This window comes from Amphibalanus amphitrite, unplaced genomic scaffold (genome assembly GCF_019059575.1).
Source record: "Amphibalanus amphitrite isolate SeventyFive unplaced genomic scaffold, NRLGWU_Aamphi_draft 000054F_arrow, whole genome shotgun sequence".
Taxonomy (NCBI): domain Eukaryota; kingdom Metazoa; phylum Arthropoda; class Thecostraca; order Balanomorpha; family Balanidae; genus Amphibalanus; species Amphibalanus amphitrite.
Genome location: NW_024881550.1, coordinates 891,628 through 918,453, shown reverse-complemented (window position 1 = coordinate 918,453; position 26,826 = coordinate 891,628). Strand labels below are relative to the sequence as shown.

Below are 26,826 nucleotides of genomic sequence, written 5' to 3'. Positions count from 1 at the left end.
ACATTTATGTTTTGTATCACAAAATTTAAAAATTCATTGAAATATATTCACTTTAATTTGCTTTTGATTCTTGACGCGGATTGTTAGCCCTTGCTACATCAAACAGCCAACATCCATATTTCTGTTTCCAGAGCTGCAGTGCTGGACACCGAAAGTACATTATGTTCTAATAATTCAATCCAAAGGTACATAGATTTCACGACAACCTTCTAGGTTCCAGAGCAAGTATTTTCTCGCCAGAAGCGCGCGATTGATTGCAGCTGGCGCGCTCACGATAACTAATATCGCGCTCGCCAAAACCTGCCGGTTACAGCCACTCACACCTTACTTCCAACCTCCGTCCCATTTATCATTTATTAGCATATCGAGACAGAATGAGACTACGGCATAATCGTCAAATTACATAACACAAATTGCGGGACGTCATCGGAGAGCCCGTTAAAAAACCAAACCCCAATCTCGGCCAACACCGTTGGAACGGGGCGGGGGGGGGGGGAGGGCTTGAAGCTGGGGGACGTATCGGCGTTTCCTTCATAGACACGGGTGTTTCGCAACGCTGGAGCGTCGAGCCGAATTCGTCTCAATCGCCGCACTAACACAGCAGCGCTGCGTAGCGCGCTGCAGTACGCTGCCGTGAAACAGGGCCCAGGAGTCGGATGGTCTCGGCGGCGGCGGCAGCGGTGACGGCGCTTGTCACCGTGGAGCCCTTGAACGACGCCGTCAGCTCGAGCACCGGCGACTAGTGACCTGTAACAGAGCGAGTCGCGTCACGTCACGTCGTCACCTTTCAGTCGCGACGGCCGTTATACAAACAGTTACTGAGAACATCACGTACCAGCCACGGCGACCGTCACATTACAGTCACGGTGATCGTCACACAGCAGTCACGGCGACCGTCACAGGTCACGACGGTCATCAAATACCAGCCACGGCGAGTATTCGTATTCGTATTCGTATTCGTATTCGTTTATTAGGGCTTTTCCAACAGAGTGGCTATTACGGCCCAGTCAGTACATGTAAATATCACATTGCTAAAAAAAAAACTATGCTAAAAAACACATAGGTACACACATATATCGGCACAAACATGCAAAGAATAAAAGAGTATAAGTCAATCAATGCTGCACTTTAAAATGCTCCATCAGCTGTCGCCTTGAGGCGGTCGCCGCCACCTCCCGCGGCAAGCCGTTCCAAGCTGCAGCAGCTCGGTAGGGAAACTGCCGCCTGGCCACCGCCAGGCGAACTCGGGGCAACTCGATCACCGCCGGGCCCGCGGCGACGGCGCGCGTTGCCCTCTCGGAGACGGAAGCGCGTGAGGGAAACATAGCTCGCAACGACTCGGGGGCAGCGGCGGCGAACAGAGCACGGTGCACATTGAGCGCATCACGACGCGCGATCATCTCCCGCACGCTGGGCCAGCCGAGCGCGGCGAGAGCAGGGGTCACGTGGTCATATTTGCGGAGGCCGGAGACCAACCGTGCCGCAAAATGCACCACCTTCTGCAGTCGATCCAGGCAGGTTTTGGATGCACCACCCCAGACTGATGAACAGTACTGGAGGTGGGGAAGGACGTGGGCTTGGACAAGGATTTTGAGGATGTCAGGAGAGAGGTGGTGACGAATTTTGAAGAGTGACACGAGGATTGCATTGGTTCGCCGAATGATGGAGGATATGTGTGGCTCCCAGCTCAGGGTTTGGTCAAGGAGAACACCCAGCACTTTGATATTTTTCGCTGGCCGAATATCTACGTCGTTTACTGTGAGGACAAAGTTCTTCACTTTATCAACAGAATTTTGCGTCCCAAGAAGAGTGAAACATGTTTTTTCTCCATTCATTTTCAAACTGTTCAAGCTAAACCAGTTATGAAGGTGTTGGATGTTCTCCTCAGCCCGGGACTTCAGCACTTGGATGTCATCGGGCTTGGAGGGTGCTGAGTCCAGGATTTGGGTGTCATCCGCGTAGGATATGAGGCGGCCATGGGGGAGGAAAGAGGTTAGGTCGTTGACGAAGGTGAGGAAGAGGATGGGGCCCACTATGGACCCCTGGGGGACGCCGTGGGAGAGTGGGAGTGCCGTCGAGGAGCGGACAAGTTGGGAACGGCCAGAGAGGTAGCTGCTGAACCAGCGGGATGAGATGCCATACCACTCGAGCTTGTTCAGAAGCAACGAGTGATCGACACTGTCGAATGCCTTGCTCAGGTCTACTGACGTCACCGCCGCAACGTGGCCGCCATCGACCCTGCGAGCCGCCCATTCGACAATGTCGAGTATGGCATCTTCAGTGGAGTGGGATGGGCGATAGGCATACTGGGATGGGGAGAGGATGTGGTTAGTGATGAGGTAGGAGGTGAGCTGAGAGCACACAACCTTTTCAAGGATTTTAGAGAGAGCTGGAAGGATAGAAATAGGACGATAGTTGCCAGGTTGGTTAGGGTCTCCAGATTTGTGAATGGGTGTCACATGGGCAACTTTCCATGCGTCAGGAAAGGTATGGGTGGAGATGGATGTGTTGATTAGATGAAGGATGAGTGGACCGACTGCAGGGAGACAGCTCCTGATCACAGTGATCGGGATGCCATCGACCCCGACGGCCCCCGACGCACTCAGCCGACCCACAGTCAAAATCAGGTCAGGCAGCGTTACACACTCAGGGGCGAAGGCACTCGCACACACACGGGGAGGACGAGGGCCAGCAGCAGGGGGGACGGCCCCCTGCGCGGCCAGCATGGCCTCTGCAGCCACACGCGCGCCGACACCGGCAAAATGCTGATTAAGCCGGTCAGCGCTCAGTGCGTCATGTCCATGATCTGGTGGCTGAGCGCCTCCGGAGCCTCGCGCAGACAAGTCAGCGCCATACTGCTTAAGGCGGCTCCAGAAGCGCCTCCCCGTGTCACTGCGCAACGACTCCGTTAGGTAAGACCTGCGCGCTCGTGATAGTAAAAGCTTCGCTCGGTTTCGAAGCCGCTTGTAGACCTCACGGTCAGCTACCGAACGTGTGACAGCCCATGCTCGCCGCGCCTCATCCCGCTCCGCCATGGCCTCCCTGACCGAATCGTCTCGCAGCCAGGGGCAGGCGGGACGCCGCATGGTTCTGTTTACAACAGGACAGTAGACATCTGCTATCGAGTTCCAGATACTCATAAAAACTGTCAGCTTTTCATTCACATCGGTGGCGGTGTAAAAGGGTCTCCAGTCAGTGCACATAATATCGGCACAGTATGACACAGTATGACTATAATATCGAGTATGACTCATAGTCACGTCTTCTGTCGCACACTCAGTCATAATTACAGTACATTAGCCTGTGCATAAACATCTCATCCAAGAAGTCCAAGCCCGATTATTACCCGCGTGGGGCTGCGGTTTGGTGGCGTGCGGCGACCGGCCCGACGGCTCAACGCCGGTGCTTACAGCGGGTCGATCCTGACCAGTTCAACTGGCAGCTCACCGACACGGACTGGACACCTGTGTTAAAGCAGCAGAGACCTACGGAGAAGTGGGAGGAATTTCGCAGGATTTTCCTATCACAGCTCGACACAGTGGCCCAGGCGTCCACGACTCGACACAGTGGTGACCAAGGCGCAGCTGCGCCCCCCCCCCCCCCCGTTCACACAATTACTGACCTGGAGATAATGTGATGGTTTCTGGACAATGTGGCTTGATACTGGCCACCACACTCTGCAACTTCCTGCCAGGTGACGTCCTTCAGCTGGATCGAACCGCTGTCTTCAGAACCGCCGACAGCAACGAGCCTGTTGAAAGATAACATGCTCAGAACTAAAAAACCACAAAGCATACAATGGAAACGACTAAGCTGGCCACAGGCACGGTACACAACGGCGGTCTTTTATGCTAAGAAAGTTCCATCGCCACAAAAGATTGCAAATGGCTATGTTATAAAAAAAACTCAGATATCACATATCTAGTCTGATAATGGATACCTGGCCGCACGTCATCTGGATGGCAGCATGGCTTGAGCTGTGTGCTTTGGCATTTCCATGGTGAGATTGGGCCCCATGCATGGCGCTGGTGTTTCGTCTGCATGTGCATGTCTGCATCTACTGATCTGGGGTCCAGTTTCCAAGATCTATTGAGCGTGCTGGGCTGCTAAGTTAATAGGTATATGACACTACGCATTCGCGATGGTCCAGTGATAAAATTGTAGTAAATGGATTTTCTCCTCAGTCCTCTTCTTTTATTTCAACCCTTATTTCTCACTGCCGTTTGGCTGAGGCACCTTGAGGCTTGATGCAGAACGAGAATGCCCATGTCGTGTGGCACACCTTTGATGAGCGTCTGTCCCAGCCAGCATCTGTTAGCAGTGGCTAGGTGGCTGTGCATTAGCAGACCCCTCTGTCAAGCTGACTTGGCTCAGAAACTAGCAGGAGGTTGAGTGTGCATCCTACGATGGGTAGCTGCTCATCTATGTGGCTCTGTGACACAGGATCAGCCTGAGAGAGAAGAAAGCCAGTCAAGGCAGTAATGGGATGTTGCCAGACTGGCAAAATAGTAAGTACTATGCCACAAATTACAAAATCAATTTAAAGTTTTGTTGGGTTGGGCTCTTTTAAGTTTTGGCCCAAAAAGACTACAGAGTTGGAGGAATGATAGGAATTAGGGGGAGCTATTGGTATGGGCAAGCACCCTGGTACAAATCATTGGGGCTGAGCCCATCCCAGTGGACAGGGCACCCAGCCCCTGACACTGCACCTGGCTCCGTGTATGCTCCTAGGGGAGCTTCCCACATGGGATGAAAGTGTCTGCCCAGCCCAGAACAGGGGGTTGAGGCATAGAGAAGGATTTCTGGTATTCATATAGCAGGCATCTCACATGCTGCCACCCATTTGTGAAGTCGCTAGACTCTCCAGTTCTTGAAACATTTACACAAAATTTGCTTTTAAATCTAATCAAATACCTACCTAGTCTAAGAGAACAAAACATTATCTAACCTGACCTAACCTTACCTACTAAACTACAACCTACGGTTTATGGTAAAGCTGGCGTCACCGTCAGTTGGTAGGGTGTAGGCCGTAGGGTATAAGTTAGTATGTTAATAGCCAATAGGTAAGGTTAGGTAAGGTTAGATTGTTTTTAAATTTCAGCTTCCTTTTATCTACACTTTTACTGGCTAGAGCTGAAGGTGACTCCAGCTTTATTGACACCCCATCAAGTCCGTCACCAGGGTGGTGTTTCACCGGTGATAGCAGCACGCTGCTATTCTGCTGATGTCACACTTGTGGTTGTGTTGGAGCAATGTGAATGGGGCTTGTTGATGTCTCCATGGAAACCTAATTTGACACATGTAATAGCAGCGTGCTGCTATCACTGTCACCGGTGAAACACCACCCAGGCCAAACTCGCACCACGCTACACTAAAACTGCGCTGCACCAAGCCAAATCTGCAACGCACCAAACCCACACCAGCTGAACAACCCCACGATGACAACATCTCGTCGAAATTGCCATGCTTCGGCAACTGGCCGTTGGGGTAGAGCAGACTACATACTTGGTAGGATAATTACCACAACTACAAGACAAATCAATCAAAACATCAACTACCTTTGGCCTTGGCCTAGTTACCTTTTACCTATTTTGATTTGAATCTCAACTGAACCACAGAATTCAGAAAAGGATCTAAAACACAAAATCACCCAGCCTGGTGCTCGCGCAGGCAAAATCTCAGGGAAAAAAATAAGTTTTAAAAACAAGGTACCAAACCAACACCTACACTGTAAACCAAATTGACAAGTCTTGTGTAATATAACCAATCATCTCTTGGTATGTTTACCAACTGATACTTTTCAAACAAGCCGTTGTCTGGTGCATTGCTTGTCAGGTGACAACTACGAGTCAATAGTTACTATGCACACCAACTTCTCAGTATCCAGACCAACTCTACATTTGTTTCAACGTTTGTTTCTTAACCAGTTTTGGAAACTTGTTGCCGCATGGTTATTTAACCGGCGCCTAACTTGTACTGGTCAGCTGGTCAGCATACACATGGTCAGCTGCGCCCGTGACGTCAGACTTGGCGGACCAATCAGCGGTCGCCGTCCGGCCCCGGCGCGGCGGTTTCAAACCGTTCAAACCAGCAGTTGTCGCGCGGCCGCCGTGCAGCATGGATCAGCGACGAGGGCTGTTCCAGCATTTGTGCAGTAAAAAGTGAAATCTGTGAACTGTGGTGTTCGTGCTGTGAGTGAGGCCCGCTCTGGCCTGCGGGACGCACTAATCGTGCCTATACCCGCGGTCGAGACGCCTCCCTTGAAGGGTTGTATACGACTCAATCAATAGCAATCAATTCAATCACGACAAATTTGGGAAACCAATCAAATCAATCAAGTCAGAGCAGTTTTCGGGAATTGATTCAATCGACTCAAACGCGACAATGAAAGGAATCAATCAACTCAATCAAACGACTCAAACCAAGACATACACTAGGTTTTTTGCCCCACCAACTTGGAAAAGTGTCCATAGCAGTCTGGTGTACCTACCTACCTACCTACCTACCTACCTACCTACCTACAGAAGAAACATAAACATATCGTCATTTAAAATTATAAATTGCCATGCCATTCAAAGTTTCTATGTAATAAGGAAGGATACCTAGTGATGGACAGGTGGATCATGATATTGAGGTTCAATGGGTAGAATTGGAGCAGAAGTTTCATTTAATGGGTGCAAAATAACCCAGTAGTTGACTCGCCCCTTAACCCAAATCACCACCTTTCACATAAAAGTTGTCAATTTAACTTTGGCCATATTCCAACTCAATTTACACTAAATATCAGATATTGCAGTTGAAAGTTGGCTGCTCGGATTTTGGCAGTGTTCGTGATTTAGCCATTTACGCTATACCATGTCTATTTTAATGGATAATATGCATCAATAACATATTAACCATAGGGAAATAGAAATAAATATCTTACCTGCATGTGACAGTTTCGGTTAGACAGAGACTGAGGGGCAGCCTGAAATATTTCCACACAATGTGCATTTGAGACGTGGGATGTTGTCAGATTGGGAAGGAAGAGATTTGAAGTATTTAGCGGTCCACGACTCTGGACGTGGCATGTCAATGTTAGGTACCTATGTGAAGAATTCAAAACATTTTATCGCAATACAATTTGAAACTGTTAGGACTGGGGGATAGGGATGAGGATTAAAAATATATTTAAAGGAAATGGAGAGAACAGGGACTCTGGAACCACAGGATGTTTTGCCAATAAGTTTGCTAAGCTTTTATAAATCCTTATTCTACGTCTTTTGATTTTTTGGTAAGATGACGTCATTGATTATGATGTAGTATGGTAGATCATCATAAAATAAATCGGTTGTACAACACCAATTTTGTTTTAATTATTATTTCATTTGAAATAAAACCACTTAATAATATTCGGTAAAATATTTCAAGGAAAATGAAATATATTAAATATGTTATGCTTAGGCTCTCAGGAGAAAAGAATCAACAAACGTTCTGCTGCAAATAAAACAATGCAGCAAATTAGCTATTGATTAGGTACACGTAATTAGCGAGACGTAAACGGCGCTTTTGTTTCAGTTATTTTTGTAGGGGTTTCAGATATTTATAGAGTTCAGTGGGTTGTTTCTGTGGAGATGTGAATTATTAATTATTTATACACTTTATAAGTATATAGGGCCTTGCACTTTATCATCTGGATTTAAAAAAAGTTTCCTGCTGAGTGCAGAAAGGTAGGTAGGTGCATCGCCAGGCTATCACCAGGATTGGAGCAGTTATTGCAGTTGAAAGTCAAAGTTGGCTGTTCATGTTTAGGCCCTGTTCTTCATTTGGCCATCTACCCCATATTGCAGTTGTGATGACAATCTGTTTTCAGCGGAGTTTTGTGATCTTTGATGTCATCAATTGGTGTCATTATTTTTCGTCAACTAAAACTTAATTGAACTTTCCATTCAATCGACTCAATCATACGAGTCACTCTAATTTTCGGGAATCAAATCAGTCAACCAGTCGCTAAAGTCAAACGAGTCAGTCAACCAGTCATCTCGAAAAGTCAATCGACTCAATCCAATCAACTCAAAATACGCGTTGAAACAAATCAATCAATTCAATCGACTTGATTGGTATACAACCCTGCGTCCCTTCCCCTGCGCGCGCAATGTAAGTGGGCCAGACCTTTGCATGCACATGTGAGCAGATGTTTTGCGGTCGGTGTTTTTTATATATAAATACATTTATTTGCCTTTAATTCAGCTCTTTGTATTTTTAACTTAACTGATGGACATATATGGGCTGTAAAAGCTAATCTGGTTGGCGATCATGATTTATTCGAATTATCTGCGTGATCGTGCAACTGCCATGATTGTTATGGTCAATGTGGAAATATTCGTCATACGGGCATGTTATACTTCTGGCTTGATGCGATGCACAAAACCATGTTCTTCCACATACGCAGCAGTTCTTGCTTCAAGGACTTATATGCTGACGGTGCACGATAGGTATACCTACCTCATGCATTTACCACATCCATTCGAAAATATGCACTTGGAATTGTCTCCAGTCAATAGTATTAATTACATACTACGTGATGTAGGTACGTGACCGTAATAAATACTAATGATTCCAGAAACTTCCGAATGGATGTGGTGTATGCATTCATCGATTATATAACCCATCAGTATTTCGTTTCTTGTCAGCGCAAGCCTTTGAGCAATAACTGATGCCAGTCATGGTTTTGTGCACCACTTCCAGCCAAAAAATGACCTGTCCGTATAGAAAATATTTCCTGAATCAGTATCGTGGCAATTGAAAACGAACGCGAATCGTAAGTTCTTAAGGTTATCAACGCAAACAAAGCGATTGTAAGGAAGAACAAGTTCGAACTGAGCGTTAGTACACTTACTTGTTGACAATTTGTAAACTAGCAATGCCCAGTCAAAGGCTAGTTCATCAACAAACCAGGGGTTGTTGAACCGACAAGGAAACGGCTATGCCTATCCAGAAGTTGGTAGGTTCACAAGGCCCAGACTAGTACTCAACAAGGTGACGCCTATGCGAATTGGAACCAAACTTGTAGACAAACTGTTAGTTTGTTGGCCAACAAGCCTGGGGTTGGTGAATCGACAAGGTATCGACAAGGTGACGCCTATGCGAATTGGAACCAAACTTGTAGACAAACTGTTAGTTTGCTGGCCAACAAGCCTGGGGTTGGTGAATCGACAAGGTGACGCCTATGCGAATTGGAACCAAACTTGTAACAAGGAGCCAACTTGTAGATTTGGTTTACAGTGTACCTTCCATTATTTATAGTCACAGTGCCTTCCATCTTTACCTAACAAAATCAAATCAAATAACAGAGCCCATTATAGAGTTCAGTGTAACAGACAAAACAAATAACATAACCGATGACAAAATACAAATTAAAACAAAGGTGTTCTCCATCAGCAAACGAAATGCCGTTCAACCAATCGAATGCAAAGACATGCGTCTGCTAGCGACAGAGGTATATTAGCAGCATTTACAGTACAGTGGACAAAGCACAACTGAGGGTGGTCTGCGGTTTTCAATACCGAAATTCGTAAATTTCCCAAGTTCATCTTGTTTTCTGACTCATATCAAAAGATAGAGAATTCTTTTATGTTAATTATTAAGCTTGAACCAGACACCGACATTGTCTTGTTTTTTAGTAATATTCCATTAATTGTCATAGTGTTACCTTCAGCAGAATGGAAGATCATTCATTCTAGACCAAAAAATACACCTTACATCTTCGAAACTGCAATGAGATATGCGGACTTTTAAAGAAAATTGAATTCTCATTTTGATATAGACGTTTTAAGAGCATATGCCTAACAAGTTTACCAAATACAGATGTTTTTGCTCAGGAGTAATCGGTTCCAAAAAATATAAGTTCGAGATTCATAAATACATTTCTAAAATTTCCCAACATCATAGCGCTTCAACATTTTGATAGGTAGTAGCGTTAACAATTTTGTAATTTTTGGTAAATGTTTTAGACACCGACATAGTCTAGTTTTAGAAAAATATTACATTTAGTGGAACAGGGTGACCAAGGACACCAATGGCGGTGGTGCATTCAACATCAACTAAATGCAGTTTCCAATGCTTAAAAAGCAACAAAACTGACATAATCTGAAAGAAAATTTAATTTTGATCTTTATTGACCATGATTGAAGCCCCACATCACTGAAATTACTCGACAATTCAGGGTAGAGCATTGGCAGGTCCGGTAGGCTGAACAGCTCAGAACCATGATAATTTCGAAATTGAATGAAAGGGTGTCGGCCTTTGATATTACTTTTTGTCCTTCAATTTTAATTTTTGATTGTGAAAAATTAATTTTGTCCATGAGCAAGCTTTGCGTTTTAAGATATACTAGAGGTACAGGTTTACGCGATAACTGTATGTTTTGATTTATGTTATGTTACGGGTGCATTAGTTTGGGTGATTGACTTGTATTTTTAGATGTATTATTTGGATCGATTTGGGTAGCTGTTTTTAGTTAAACTGTAAGGGTTGGTGATAGTTGCGGGGTGTTCAAGTGTTTTGTATGTTGGGCCCTTTTTGAACTCAACCCTACCCCTACCCTACCCTACCCTACCCTACCCTACACTAACCTACCCTACACTACCCTACCCTACCCTACCATACCCCACCCTACCCTACCCCTACCCTACCCTACACTACCCTACCCTACCCTACCCTACCCCTACACTACCATACCCTACCCTACCCTACCCTACACTACCCTACCCTACCCCTACACTACCTTACCCTACCCTACCCTACCCTACCCTACCCTACCCTAAAATCCCCTACCCTACCCTACCCTACCCCTACACCACCCTACCCTACCCCTACACTACCCTACCCTACCCCTACCCTACCCTACTCTACCCTACCCTCCGCTACCCTACAATCCCCTACCCTACCCTATCCTACCCTACCCTATCCTACCCTACCCTACCCTATCCTACCCTACCCTACAATCCCCTACCCTACCCTACCCTACCCTTACACTACCCTACCCTACCCTACCCCTACCCTACCCTTATACCCCTACCCTTACACTACCCTACCCTACCCTACCCTACCCCTACCCTACCCTTATACCCCTACACTATACCCTACCCTAAACTACCCCTGCACTACCCTACCCTACCCTACCCTACCCTACCTCACCCCTACTCTACCCTACCCTACACTACCCTACCCTACTCCTACCCTACCCTACTCTACCCCCACCCTACCCTATACCCTACCCTATACCCTACCCCACCCTACTCTACCCTACTCCTACCCTACCCTACCTTACCCTACCCCTACCCCTACCCTACCCTACCCTACCCTACCCTACCCTACCCTACCCTACCCTACCCTACCCTACACTACCACCGACAGTCCAAGTTTCAGCTAAATCGGCCCAGAAACGGCTGAGATATTGCAAAATCAAATTAATTTGTATTTACTGGCGAATCTCCTTGACGAGCGGTGCCTTGTGTCGGCCTTCGTTGTCAAAGGTCAATGACCTGCCGGCTCTGATTATTTCCACTTAGTTTGGCAAGCGAACAACTGAGCCTAAAGCACGTGCCTTCTGCTCGGCACCGGTCGCGGCCCCACCACGTGCACACCGCTGAACCCACCCCCTCGAAAATTTAATACGACAAATGAGTGCACGCGACCGACTTACAGCGAAAATTTCACCCCCGTAGCCCTTACCGTTCGCGAGCAATAGCCTGTTGCCGATTCTAGTGTAAACCCTATGGCACACCACGTGAGCACGCGCCACGGGCGCACCCCCGGCCGCATCGTGCCCAAAATTTAATACAACCTGTTGAATGACGCGACCCACGAGTGGCAAAAATTTCACCCTCCTGCGTCAATCGACGGCGCCGTAATAAGCCATTTTGGGAGTAACCCCGACGGCGGCGGACTTTTTAGGATTTATAATATAGACTACCCCTACACTACCCTACCCTACCCTACCCTACCACACTACCCTACCCTATCCTACCCCTACCCTACCCTACCCTACCCTACCCTACCCTACACTACCATACCCTACCCTACCTTACCCTAACCCTACCCCTACACTGCCCTTCCCTACCCTACCCCTACCCTACCCTACCCCACCCTATCCTACCCCTTCACTACCCTACCCTACCCTACCCTACCTTACCCCTACCCTACCCTACCCCTACACTACCCTACCCTATCCTACCCCTACCCCACCCTACCCTACCCCACCCTACCCTACCCTACCCTACCCCTATCCTACCCTACCCTACCCTACCCCTACCATACCCTACCCCTACCCTACCCTACCCCTACACTACCCTACCCCTACACTGCCCTTCCCTACCCTACCCCTACCCTACCCTACCCCACCCTACCCTACCCTACCCCTTCACTACCCTACCCTACCCTACCCTACCTTACCCCTACCCTACCCTACCCCTACACTACCCTACCCTATCCTACCCCTACCCCTACCCTACCCTACCCTACCCCACCCTACCCTACCCTACCCTACCCTACCCTACCCTACCCTACCCTACCCTACACTACCACCGACAGTCCAAGTTTCAGCTAAATCGGCCCAGAAACGGCCGAGATATTGCAAACACGAATTAATTGTATTTACTGGCGAATCCCCTTGGCGAGCGGTGCCCTGTGTCGGCCTTTGTTGTCAAAGTTCAATGACCTGCCGGCTCTGATGCTTTTCACTCAGTTTTTTAAGCGAACAACTGGGCCTAAAGCACGTGCCCTCTGCTCGGCGCCGGTCGCGATTCTAATGCTATCCCTATGGCGCACATGAGCACGCGCCACAGGTGCACCCCCGGCCGAATCGTGCCCAAAATTTAATACGACCTGTTGAATGACGTGACCCACGAGCCGTGAAAATTTCACCCTCGTGCGTCAATCGACGGCTTTGCAATAGCCGTTTTTGGGAGTAACGCCGGCTGCGTAACCCCGACGGCGGCGGACTTTTTAAGATTTATAATAGTAGATATTTTCGTTAATGCTTCACAGGTTCATACATGACGTGTTCTGTGATCATAAATCAAAAATATATATACAAATCGTAAAACTCATCGAAATTTGTTGCTTAGTTCTCTTTTTTAGACTTAAAAGGTCAGCTGAAAATAGTGGTCAAAATACCTTAAGGCCGGGCTCCACTACGCGTTTTTTTACGCGCGTTTTATCCGAGACATCGGTTTTTGCGTGAAATCGGTTTTGCAATTTGTCGGTTTTTGCGTGATATCGTTTTTTGCTTGTCATCCTGAAGCACGTGACATTGTTGTCATTAAACCCAGGCTCCACTACGCGGAAAATCACACTTTGTTTATTTTGAGCCTATAAAGAAGGTGTTTTGCAAGGCTATAGAACTCCGTGTTTTGCAAGTAGGTACAAAGTAAGCTAAACTATTATAAAATTTGTCTGAAGGGTTGAGTGGGTGGCTTTGAGCCCGGGTGCCCACTAAGCAGAGATTGTTGCATAGCAGCATGGTCCCACCAATCAATCTTCATTCTTCACCCGCACCCAGTTCATGTTCAACAAGTGGATGGCAGCACGGCACAAGGCTGGGCTTTCTCACGCCGGAGCCTCTGTGCTCGGCGTGTACATTCCTTTTGATGTACCTGTTTGTTTTTTGAAAGGCACAAATGACAAAATTGAGCAGAATTTGATGCTGAAGTGTCTTGCACATGTTGCTAGCCTTGCACCCATGATAAACTTGCTTAAATACATAACTTGTTTCATAGCTAGCCACTGGTGGCTGAAGAGGGCAAGGGATTTTTTTTTATTCTTAACATTCCGCCTACCTATGGCAATGCACCAGACTGGAAAACATCCATACACTAGCTAGGCGCCCGTGAGACCCTCATGCGCCGAAACTTGACACAAGCAATTTTGAGCTGAAATTTCTGCATCACTTACCATGAAAGTTGGGTGCCTATTTGTGCCGAAATAATCCACTTTTACATAAAGCGTGTGTGCACTGTGCACATCTACCGACCACTCATCTATCACCACTCCGCCAATTTCTATTTGAATCAAAAACATTTTCCCCTGCATTGACACTGCTTTAAGCGCAAAATGATGTAGGGTTGCTATGTTTATCATTTCTTACCTTCACTCATCCTCTTTACACTAAAAAACTTCTACAAAAATTTCCTAGCTTCAACACAATAATTAAAAACATATTTAACAACGTCAAAAACAAACACAAAAGTACATTCACATTGTTTGCCGCAGCGCGCAAGTCATGTCTCCCGGCCGAGATCACGCAAAAAACGATGAAAAGTTCAAATAATTGAACTTTTTATAGGTACGAGATTTCCGAGTTTGCGTGACATCGTCATGCGTTTTACCGAGATTTCCTTAAAATCGGTACGGAATTTGCAAGTTGTCGTGTTTTGCGTGACATCGTTCCCAGTGTAGCTTGCCCAATGTTGAGCAATGATGCGAACTTTTTTTTTTCGGGAACGATTTCACGCAAAAACCGATGTCTCGGATAAAACGCACGGAAAAAACGCGTAGTGGAGCCCGGCCTTTAGTGTTGTAATTTCGAACCGGTTTTACCTAGTTCTCTATATACCGTGGAATCCAATTACAGCGCCAATAGTCAGCTGCTGTGGTCAGCTACTTGTGAAGCCCGCTTCTTCAAGCAGCTGACCACAGCAGCCCAAGCCCAAGCAGGCAACCGTGACTCTATGAGCCGTCGCTGCAATCACCACGCGAGGATGACAGCCGACTGTCTTAGCTGCAGTTCGAAAGGCACCACTCTCCGCCGTCGCCGCGGCTGCCACCCTCTTGGTACTTTTTTTCACATTAAAATAGTTTATTCAACACGACTCAACAGCACCGTTCATTCAGACACAGTATTGGCTTCGTCCGCGCACAGGTGCCGGCCCATGCGGCGTACAAAAAAAAAAGAAACAAAAACATCCTCACGATATTCGCAAAACACCGCCGGCATCCGGCACCATCGCCAAGCGACCGCCGCAACGCGCGCGCCCGACGCCGCCGCGTTCCTGAGAACGATTTATCCCTGTTTACCGCACAAGTGATTCATTCAGAGATGAGTCCTTAAGTCCGTCCAGATTAGTTTGAGAGGTTCGTACCATGATGCCGTCCGTCCGAGTCCGTCCGAAAGAGGCCAGGAAGTCTGTCTGCCCTAACGGTACGCCGGGCGGCCTGCCCGGCCGAGCCGGGACGGCGCTGGAAATCAGCGGAGACCGTCCCGGTCCCGGGGAGGACTGCGGTCCTCAGCCGCCTAGCCGAGGGTCCTCCCCAGCCGGGAGGATCAGGGCTCCCCCGGCGCTCCCGACAGGCCGCCGGGCGTCAGCTCCCGCCCGCGCCGCCCCGGCGCAGGCACTGGGCGGCGCGAGTCCGGGAAGACTGTACCAGGTGGATCCAGATAAGAGTAAACCCAATGGGCTAGTCGCGCCATCGCGACAGAGGGCGCAGTATGGGCGCCCAAAGTTCATCGCATCTAGTCTTCCTGTCTGTAATTACACTTATGTATTTTTCAACTCTGTAAACACGGAATAATACCTTGGCCATTTCTTCAACACTTGGCCGATTTTTGTTCGACCGACATCGCCAAACATATTGTTTTGCGATCAATATTAAAAGTTGTATTGACTCTGTAGACATGCTGGGGGATCCATGCTCTAACTTATTAAGAATAACACTAACTCTGTCCAACAACGTTATACTATAGACACGATTCATATCTCGCCAGAACGTTTGGGCTACTTCGCACTCCCAAAAAACGTGGAGAAGACTTTCTGGGACCACAGGACAATAGTAACATTCGTTTGAATCCACTATGCCAAAAATTTGCAGCCTCTTATTTGCTGGAAGGATACGGTGGATTAACCTCAATTGCAACCAGCGTACTGCTATGTCATCCGTTGTTTTGTACAAAGCATCATACACTTTGGTCCACTGCATATTGACAGGCAAATTCAGTTCTCTGGCCCATTTTGAGTGACTGATTTCTGGCTCAACGCAAGTTTTAAACAACTTATGGTAAGCCCATTTTGCCACGTGCGTGGCTGATTCTAGCTCTAAAAGTTCAGCTGAGTAATTCTGAAAAATCGCGGGCTTGTCTGCTATAAGAGTCAGTTTCCATTCGTTTGGGATAGAGGTTAATAATGCCAGGGCAGATAGTGGATGCAACCCGTATTTTGAACTTAGCTCTCGAGCTGTATACATTGACCTGGTTTGAATATTATATAAATTTCCGATGCGCACCACATTGTTTCTTTCCATCAGTCTCCATTCGTAAACACCAGATGCTTCGAGTTTAATATTTGCGTTTAAATATAGGACTTGACTTAACACCGCTTCCCCTGGTAACTTGGCCTCCTCTGGCCTCTTTATTACGTTCTTTGGTACTTTCTTAGTAGTTTTAGATCAGGACCCGGTTCATTGGCTTGGTTCGTCTCATACCTCTCCGATAGGCGCCAGTCATAGTGAACGGAAAAACATCAAATTGGACTAGGGTACTATCTCAGTCGGGGAAACTGTGGTAAAATCTGCCATTTTTAGCAGTCTGCTATTTTTAACAAAAAACTTCTAAAAATGGGTACGGATCTGCTAAAAATGGGTACGCATGTGACGTCATCGTACCCAATTATAGCAGATTTGGGTACGACCCCACGCTAAAAGCAATTTGCGCACTAATTTAAGCAAATGCGCATCAAATTCCTGGCACATTCATGACAAGAATAGTGCTGTGAATAGCTTGCCCTATTTTCTTTTAGATCAAGCTATCATAAGATAACAAAATCGCTCTTGCAAGAAAAGTTTACTGAAAATCACTAAAAATCGTTTATGTTTTGGAGCATTTTCTATTTCTTTCTTTCAAAATAGGCAAAAAATAATATTTGAAACAATTTCTAGCAGAAAAATACATGTGGCTTAAAGTCATCACTAGAGCTGGCCACCACTATAACAAACAAAATTTGCCGTCATTGGTCGGGACACGTGGTGCCTAGTGTGTACGATTTAGGAGGTAAATGGCAATTTAGGCATGTTTCAACAGTTAATGAACCATTTTTGTGGTTTATTAAGGTGGCCGTGATCACAGTGTTTCATATAATGGCAAATTTGGCATAAAACATCGCTTGGTTTTGTACAAAGAGCAGCTTGTACTTGGCTGGGTCCTGGCGTGACTTTTCAGCCTGAATAGTGATGATCTTATATAAGTGGCTTAATAATTCATTTTGATGTAAATTATTACCACCATCTGATTCTCCAAGCTTTAACCCGCGCGGGGCTGGGGTCTCCAGCCGAACGCGCGGGGCTGTGGGGGGGGGGTAAATTTTACCCCCCCCCCCTGTTATCTCCCGAACTAATGGTCCGATTTGGAAAATTCAAACGCCAATCGAAAGCTCTCATCACGAACTACTATAAACATGTACTTAATTTAAAGTTTGAGGTCAAGGTCAAGGTCAGGTCAAGGGTACAAATTACAAGTTTCTACAGTATCGGCCTTGCACCGTAGTTGCCGAAGAATGGAGTCATGGACTGAGACTGATCGCCCAAAACGTGTTCTTAGGCTACCAAGACAATATTCGTTGCATACAATATCATTCAGAGGTCAAGGTCAAGGTCAGGTCAGGTCAGGTCAGGTCACCAAAAAACAAAATATAGAAAAGGGCATGTGCGACACATGTTTTATGGGTCATTTTACTCATAGAATTCAATAGGCACACTCAATAAGTGATATGGACCACCTCTGGATGAATTTCAGGTCGAGGTCAGGTCAAGGTCAGGTCAAGTGAGGTCAAATTTTGAAGTTGGTTGTTAAGGCCTAAAAAGGTGTCTATCTGATGCAGTATTTCACGGCGAATCGAATGGTGCTATTTTTGTTTCCGTACGAGGTCTAGAACTTCCAAAAAAGTCATTTTTCAAAAAATGTGTGTGTCGTGACGTCATAAAATTTTGAATAACTCCCACATTTTTGACCCGATTCTTCTAAAATTTGGTATGTAGGTGCACATAGACCACTTTTCTGACATATATTCCGGTTTTTTCGATAGACTCAAAATTTTAGATTTTATAATGATTTTCCCAAAAAAGTCAGTTTTTTTTAAATTTAGGCCAAAATCCAAAATTTTCAAAAAACCGAGATAGCCATTTGATAGACAAAGTAAAATTACGTATAACCTTTTTTGTTACGCCTTGATTCCTTTAAAAATGAAGATGTTAGCGGCGTTTGAACTTTTGCCGTTTTTGAGGCGAAAATGGCGAACATGACGTCACTAAAACGTCAATTTCTCAAAAATTTTCCGACGGATTTCGCTCAAATTTTCAGGGAACGTGTCAAATTGATGTAAGAAAAGGTACTGAAAGTTTGGCGGCGCTGCGCGCCGCCGTTTTTGAGATATCGCAAAAATTCGCGAGGGGGGTAAAATTTACCCCCCCCCCCAGCCCCGCGCGGGTTAACCCTCGCACGACCGGGCCATTTCTCATAACACGAACGACCAGGGGGGGGGGGTTGTTACGACCCCCCCCCTGGCGTTTCGAACGGAAGGTCGTAGAGCTTAGCGGAAAAAACCAACAGATTGCTCTCAACGAGATCTCGCGATTGGTGGTATATTTTTTGGTCCTAGGTCAACATTTGACCTACTTTTGACCGGTCAAAGGTCAAATTTTCGGAAAAATAGACTTTTTTCAACTTTCCGCGGCGATTGCGGCAAAACGGTGGGAGATATCGACTTGAAACCTTCACTATCGTGTTCCTTGATCAATTTTCTATCGTTTGGTATGTATTTCGTTTCCCTAGCTCTAAAAATGGCGCGTTGGGAGCGCCGGAAGTCGGCAAGGTCACAGTCGGCGGCAGAAATTCGAAAAATCAAAATTTAAATTTTTGAAATCTGATTGTATTTTTGGATTTGGAAGGTCAATTTGCTCCTTATAGAAGCTAATATTGCTGCATATTCCCATTGAGGTGACAAGAATTAGCAAAATAGTGGTTCGGGCGCTTTTCAAAAATAGTACCGGACGCTGTTCCTCTTATGACGTCATAACTCCGTGACCTGACCTGACCCGGTCAATTTTCTTGCACCACACGATAGCCAATGCTTGCCCCAACATGCATGGGAAGTTTCATCATGATCCATCAAACAATGTGGGTATCACCGGCAGAAAACCTGGGGATTCGGCGCACACGTTTGGTAACTGTCGGCCGGAGGCTGTACCTCTTATGACGTCATAACTCCGTGACCTGACATGACCCGATCAATTTTTTTTCGGCAAAAGATGCGCAAAGGTTGCCCCAGAGGGTATTGAAAATTTCAGCCCGCTACGACAAGCCGTTTAGCGTGCACTTCGAAAAAAAACCTCAGGGGGGTTGATACAACCCCCCCCCTAGGCGTTCTAGGGTTAAGGTGCAGATAATGACCAGCTTTTTTGAATTACAATTCTGTATCGGGGAATAAGTAGAAGTTTGGCACAGCACAATGGCTAGCACATCACCCTTAGTGCTGATTTGGATTGGTTTTCTACATTTTTACATGCAATGTTCCTCTGATGATGGATCAGGATAGCATTTTTAAACAGCAAGATTAAATTACCAAACCTGAAAAATTGTGAGGGATTATTCACATTGATATTGCATGACCAGTTAACATTAAATGTTGCATGACGTCAGTGTACCTAAAGCCTGAAACAGACTCTTTCCGCAGTCAGAAAATCGCATGCGAGAGCCTATTCAAATACATGGAAGCACGCTCGCATCAATCGCACGCACCTCCCGCAAGCGATTGATGCGAGAAGAATTACAATGTATTTGAATAGGCTCTCGCATGCGATTTCCTGAACGCGGAAAGAGTCTGCTTCAGCCTTAAGACTTGCACTATCACAATCACAGAATATTGATATCCTATGACGATGAGGGCCACGGGTCTTCACAGTTCACAGTTTTAGAAACTGATATCAATGTTAATTCTGTATCAGCATCAGTATCAGTAGTTGCATGCTTTTACCTGGGCGGTGTTTCACAACCACGCTGCCAGCTCAAGCTACTGCAACTGCCAGCATGTTTCAGTTTTGATTTTGCTCATGAGCTTTCAGTCTTGTAATTTTGCTTTCAGTCTCATGCAACATGCATCATGCAACTTGCAGACTGATGGAGAAAATAGAGCTTCAGGTCATAGACAATAATGGAAATCCTGTCGAAATAAATGTAAACGACATAAAAATTTTTAGATGACAAAAACCTGGATTCAGATGTATCAGAAGACAAACATGAAACTGAAGTGGAAAAAAAAGACAAAAGGCAAGAAAGCGGGACCTCACAAGAAGAGATTCATATAACGACCATAGGGGAACAAAATACAACCGTTCATGTGGGACACTTCTCTCGAAGGTGACTCATCTTTTCCTGTCAGGGGTCGAAAAAAGCGTGGAGCGATACAAACTTTCAGATCCCAGCTTCACATTTTGATACAAAATATATCTGCTTTTCTAATCGAACATATTGCTCTATAGCTTACTATCCGTTATAGGTAAGTGTTTTTGATTGATACACGTATAAGGTCAAAACCTACCATAGCTTAATGCTTCAGCACCTAAAATTGTCCTTTTCGTCGTCGTCAAGTTCCACTGAGAGTCGGCAGCGACACGCTGTTTTATTGGGGGTCATATGGCCGCTTCCGTGGGAGCCAAGGGACGGCGAGCGCATCTGGAACACGTTACCGGCACGCATATTTACGTCTGGACAACGAGTTGCGGGGAAAAGTGCTGATTGTGTTGCAGTTTTAGGAGCCGGTGATTAGGCTGGATTTTTGGGTTACTTTTTCGTTCCGATTCATGTATTTCATTGTGTTTGGCTTTTGAATATTTTAGTTCTTTCAGATAAATATTACTTGCCTTACAACTTTTGTAAAAACGTTTCATTTTTTATAAGCCGACGTTCAGAGTCCTAAAAATACATCAGCACTACAATCATTGTAAACAAACAAATGGAGCACCACTTGGCTCTGTTCTAAGGCCATTTTTTTAGTTTATCTGGTGGTTTTCTTGCTCTTGTACGTCGTTTTGTTGGATGTTTTGAATCCCTTAAGATTGACTTATATCATATTTAAGAAGCATGTTGACTGAAAACAATCTGAAGCATCCAGGAGGCTGACCAAGGCCCTAAAACATGTTGGACGAAGTTTTCTACCAAAAATGTACTAGAATAGCGCACGAGTCAAAGCTATTTCCCTTGTTTCTTTACAAATATGTCGCAAACAAGCTTTTTCTGTTATAAATCATTATTTTGAAGTCAAGCAACCAGTTGCTATAAATTCGATAAGCAAACACTTATTTTTATATAAAAGCCTAGCTTATATAGTCCAACTCTAGTTGAATAATCAAGTAGCTACTAAATTTTCCAGATGTGACACATATTGCGCAGTTCAGACAAATGCGTTGCTAAGGCGTTGCTAAGGACTCTTTCGCATGTTTTGCTGCGTTTTGCTGCGTGGTTTTTGTTATGAAGTGAGGGAAGTGAGATGGACAGGCTTTGTGATATTTTTTTCTGGTTTTCTAGGACCGTCGCAATTATTTAACTTGACATACTTTTCTTGCTTTTTTATCCGAGACTTTTTCAATAATTGGTAGATTCTATCGTGGAAATAAAAGGGCCAGCAGGCCACAGGGGTAAATGCAAGTCGACTGATAGTGAAATAAAAGGTAGAAGTGTCTGTTCCATTAGAAATTTAATGTGATGTGATGGAACATGAAGCAACAGGATCAGACGCAAGAACCACCAATTAAGAACCCAGAACCAGCAAGCGCCATGCCATCAAGAGCAGCCATGGCAACGTTTGATTAGCTTTAAGAAAACCTTGGAACTAGACACCAGACGGTGAGGTATCAAGATATCTTACAAGACCAGTAGTTGCTTGAAAACGAGAGCCGCCAGGAAAATCAGTAGATTCTTCAATGGCAACACATTTCAACATCTATCTAGCAATGATTTGCACCAGCGAGGTGCTATCATTGTGTTTTGTGTCTGTATCGCTAACTGCTCAAAAATATTTGTCAATAAATAAACACACAAATAATGCGTCTTTTTCTACTGAAAGTAAGTCCTCCAAGTGGCAAGGGATGAATAATAGAAGGTACCTAATTAATTGCCATCTATTCATTCAATTCATAAATCATAGGCAATTCAGGGCAGCGATCGGCAGCGCCCCTACTGCATGGTACTGCGGATCGTCCATGGGTTTTTTGATGACTCCGACTCTGACTCAGACTTTCAAAAATCAACTCTGACTTTGATTTCAAATGGATCGGCTCTGACCGACTCCGGCTCCACAGCCCTAGCAGGTCTGCGGAGGCAATGGATTTTTGGTGACTCCGACTCCGACTCTGGCTTTCAAAATCGACTCTGACTCTAACTCTGGTCAGAACTGTCGACTCCGACCGACTACAACTCCGACTACGGAACCCTGAAGGGTCTGCCAAGGGGGTCGAATTTCGGTGACTGACTCAGACTCCAGCTTTTAAAATCGACTCTGACTCCGACTCGACGACTCAGGTCAGAACTGTCAACTCCGACCGACTTCATGACTCCGACTCCGGAGCCCTACTGGCATCTATCACGCCAGGGAGCTGCAAATCATATGTTCCGTGGCGGTTTATGGCATTAAAGTCGATAATGCGGCTGAATCGCACTATGAAACACCCTTATTGGCTGCAAGAACCACGAAAGTTAGCGCATCACCACTGGAAAACGTGACAAGATATCGATTAATTGGCCCTGGATTTGGATAAATAACATGTTGATGATCATATTAGCACACATTTACATTATCATCTATCTCAAGTTTGCTCTCCAGGCGGCTCTAAACTATGGCAATTTCCCTATCTTCAACATGTAAAAGCCCTCGGGCGTCCTCGTGGTGACGTAGGCATGGGAGTGCCAGGTTGGTAGGAACTAGACTTCGACGCCCCCTGAGGCTGACAGAGGTCCTGACTACTGAGCAATATTAATATCAAGTAGAACAAGTTATGAAATTTTGGTTGATAAACGCAAGTTGATCGGGCTCATATATCAGCAAGAAAAAGTAAAATTAAAAGAGCTTATTGTCCAAAAACAAGCTATAATATTGCAGACCTTGGAGCAATACTGAAGAGCACGCTGAGCAGGATCATGCCAGAAAATGTTGACTGATGAGCGCATATTGATGTATTGGTATGAATATTGAATGATAACTTACAACAGCAAGATAAATCAGTGCTAACTATCAAGTTAAAATCTAGAATGAATGGACTTGGGCAGTGTTACTATGCTTAGATGCTATGCAGATTGTAATGTGCATCAGGCACTCAGTGTCTGGCAAATGAAACATGCGATCATTCCATTGCTACTGGAGGAGAAAGCTTGGATCACTAAATCCACTTTATGTTGATTTTGATTTTAATCATCATCACTGTATTTCTTGAAAAAAGGATTGTAGTAAAATTGTCAATGTGACAATCCATGCAACGATGTGATCATATTATGTGTTCATAGTCATTCGTGATAGTCATTATTGGTCCAATATACAATGGCAAAGCTCTCAGTCTCAGCGTTTCTTCCTGTGGATGGCCAGCAGTGACCCAGAGCTTAGAAGTATGAGTTTTCTTCACAGGGCTGGGATAAAAAGTACTGAGGGTAATCTTCCACCAAGGAACTCTACTTTGACATGGTATGAGATGTAGGCACAAGTAGGTAGGTGCTCAGTTCCTATAGTCAGTAGTTGTGTATGTTTAGTCGGGTTAGCTTAGATCAGATTGTTAGTTTTTTAATTTGCCAAATGTCCATAAAAATGTGACCTGAGCAATGAGCATACCTGAACCTGACTAACCTGAGAGCTGACCTAACCTCAATCATCACACATATTTGCAGCCTACCCAAGACCTGCATGGCAGTAGCACTAGTGGTGTCAATCGGAACTTGAATCTTCGGAATTCCGATTTTGTCCAATGTCCAACTCGGAATTCGGTTGGACAATGACAGCAGCCTTTGGACAACTTTGGACAATCGCTTGCTACACCTCAACATTTTTATAAAGTAATTGTGTTTTAACATTGATTGGCTGTTAGAAAGCTCAGCTTTCGATATGATTAACACTTTTGAGCTGGTAACGATAGATTAAAAGCAAATTAAATAACGGTGTTGAGTGTAAACTATTGCGTAGATGTCGGACATCTTTGGACAAATGGCTGGCTTGGACATTTCTGGACGGACAGTCGACGTAAGTATTGGACATTGGACGGACATTGGACAAACGTTTCCTGAAATTGACACCACTAAGTAGCACCCAGTTATAGGTAGGTACTCACCCTAACTCAATCTTACCTGCTAACCTTCAACTTGCCAAAAGTTAGCTCACATTGCCAAGCTGTGTCCAGGGAAACAGTCAACTGAGGAACTGGCTCATTGGGTGGCTGGTGTGAGTCTGTGCATTTAAAGTGTTTCTTCTCTGAAGCTGCTCTGCACTGCTGTATGTCATGTTAGATGCTCAGAAAATGTGGGAAATGATTACTAAGCTACTTTAGTGTTTTGTTAATGCTCGAGACATGAACAAGTACAGATCCTGCAGGGTACAGCTATGAGTTATGTGCTAGGTGAGTATGTTATGTGAATGTGCTGTTCCCTGTTTGACCGTAAGTATACAAACAAGCACAGGGTCACAGTTATATTCAATCTCCACATAAACATACAACAAAAACGGCCATATAGCCTAACTCCGAACACACCACAGATAACTGAAGCCATGGATGAGAGATTCCATGCTGAAGCCTTTGAAGGCACAAAAATGTTTTGATTAACAGGACAGGTTTACAATATATCCTCTGTCCTTGGGGATCTTGCTGCCAAGTTGAGGTATGATGACTGAACTTCAGGATTGAATTGATCAACCTTTTCTTAGCCACTGCTTATATACGAGAAAGACCAAATGTTTGTTTGTTTCGATTTACAGGACATGTATACAATATATCCTCTGTCCTTGGGGGATCTTGCTGCCAAGTTGAGGTACGATGACTGAACTTCAGGATTGATTAAACTTTTCTTAGCCACTGCTTATAAACGAGAAAGACCAAATGCTTGTTTGTAAACTGCGTTGAAAATTTAATGATCCACCTTCAATTCTGACATGAAGGCACAAATGAAACAGCTCCCTCTCCTTTTGGAATACACAAAACAAAATATTTAATAAATTGTAGTGGATGGACAAGAGAAATTAGCATAGCTTTCCTTATTCGCTTCATATTTTGTAACAAACGCGCTAAAACTGCAATATAACAGCACTATATGCTTCTTGACAAAATGCAATAGTATTAAAGGGACCCTCCCACCTTCAAAAAAGTTTATGAATTGGCATGAAAGTGATGTCGCTCGGTTCAGAAAGAGCAAAAACGAATATCTACCAAATTTCACCGAAAAATATTCACCGGTTTTCAAGATATTAGACTTTTACTTTTGTTTACTTTTTTGGGATCTCCGCTGGTTCTAGCGACTTTATTTTAGAAGTGCGGCGTTTGCGGCAGATGTTGCGCGCAAATAGCAAATACCACCGCGTGCTACAAAACGTTTTAGTCAAACTTTTAAAAATCGTTAGATATTTGCGCTGACGTCACACATTCAGAGGGGTATTCCTAAGCATTAGCCCCTCTGAATCAAAATGCTGCAATTTTGAAATTCAATATTTCCGATTTAAGGCATTTCTCGATGTTGTCAGTGCCGAAACCGGTAATTGTGAGCCAGGGACCCCATTTTGGCTATCTCAACTCAAATCTAATGTTAAGGTGGGAGGGTCCCTTTAAAAATTTAGCCCTGATGGCATTCATTCTTGGTGGAAACGTAATAACAAAATATTTTGTAGTAAATTTTAAATTCCGGCCGAAAACAGTGCACGGTTTAAAAAAGAATCATTCCAATGACGGTCCATTCTTGCGGTCCTGAAATCGCCACTATTTCCGGCCTCTCCAACGCAACTCGTTGTCCAGACGTAAATATGCTACCGGCACCAGGCACGGCCAAGGACAGTTTTCGATTGGGGACGAGGCTGGGTGGAAACTGGGTGGGAGATGACTTCCTGCGTAGATTTGGAGAAAATGTGCAGAGAAACAGCAATGACGTTATCAAAACCAAAGACAGTGAGACACATCATTGGATAAACATTGCAACTACATCATTGCTTTGCAACTACATCCACTTGTATGCAACGGCTGTATGCGAAAACTGGACAGAATTATTACATGACGTACGAGAAATTGACAGTCTCCACTCGCAAAATAAATGACATGCACACATCATTTTCGATGCAAACAATAACGCAAAGGAATACATCCTTTCATGAACTCATGTGTCATTGGGCGGGTAGATCCTCGATAAAATTGATTAGATTGACAGAGATCGGTAGATTGGACCGATCCTATAGGTACATTTACGAAGTCAAAAATATAAAATAAAGGTAACACTCACTCATTGGACTGATTCCCTCAGCTCGCTATGGCGCGCTTCTGCCCGTCCGAAATAGGAAATGTTCACCACAAGCCTGATCAGAGCGCTCACTGCTGCCATTGGAGTCTGAAGTAGTTCGCCGCGGGGTATTTTAGAGGTGAAACCATGTTTTTACCGTTACGGTGTTAACCCGCGCCCCACTGGGGGGGGGGGGCTATTTATAGCCCCCCTCCCGTTTTTCTGCAATAACTTCCAAACCGCTTGACGTATCGACGCCAAACTTTCAGTACCTTCGGCTGCATCAATTTGACACCTTGTGTGAAAATTTGAACTTTGTACCTACCATAGGTCGGCCGGAAATGACGTCA

General features: G+C 45.2%; 1 long non-coding RNA gene across 3 annotated transcripts; it reads right to left on the bottom strand.

Annotated features, from left to right (window-relative positions):
* Positions 1–472: 472 nt before the first annotated feature.
* On the bottom strand, positions 473–9,586 carry LOC122378047. 3 transcript variants are annotated; one of them, XR_006255969.1, is made up of 4 exons: positions 9,270–9,586; positions 4,283–4,450; positions 3,623–3,751; positions 473–747 (listed from the first exon to the last, which is right to left on the bottom strand). It is a non-coding gene; the product is annotated as an uncharacterized LOC122378047 (long non-coding RNA). The 3 variants fall into 3 exon arrangements; XR_006255968.1 differs by lacking the exon at positions 9,270–9,586 and having other exon boundaries at positions 476–747; positions 4,283–4,520; XR_006255967.1 differs by lacking the exon at positions 4,283–4,450 and having other exon boundaries at positions 477–747; positions 9,270–9,569.
* Positions 9,587–26,826: the final 17,240 nt, after the last annotated feature.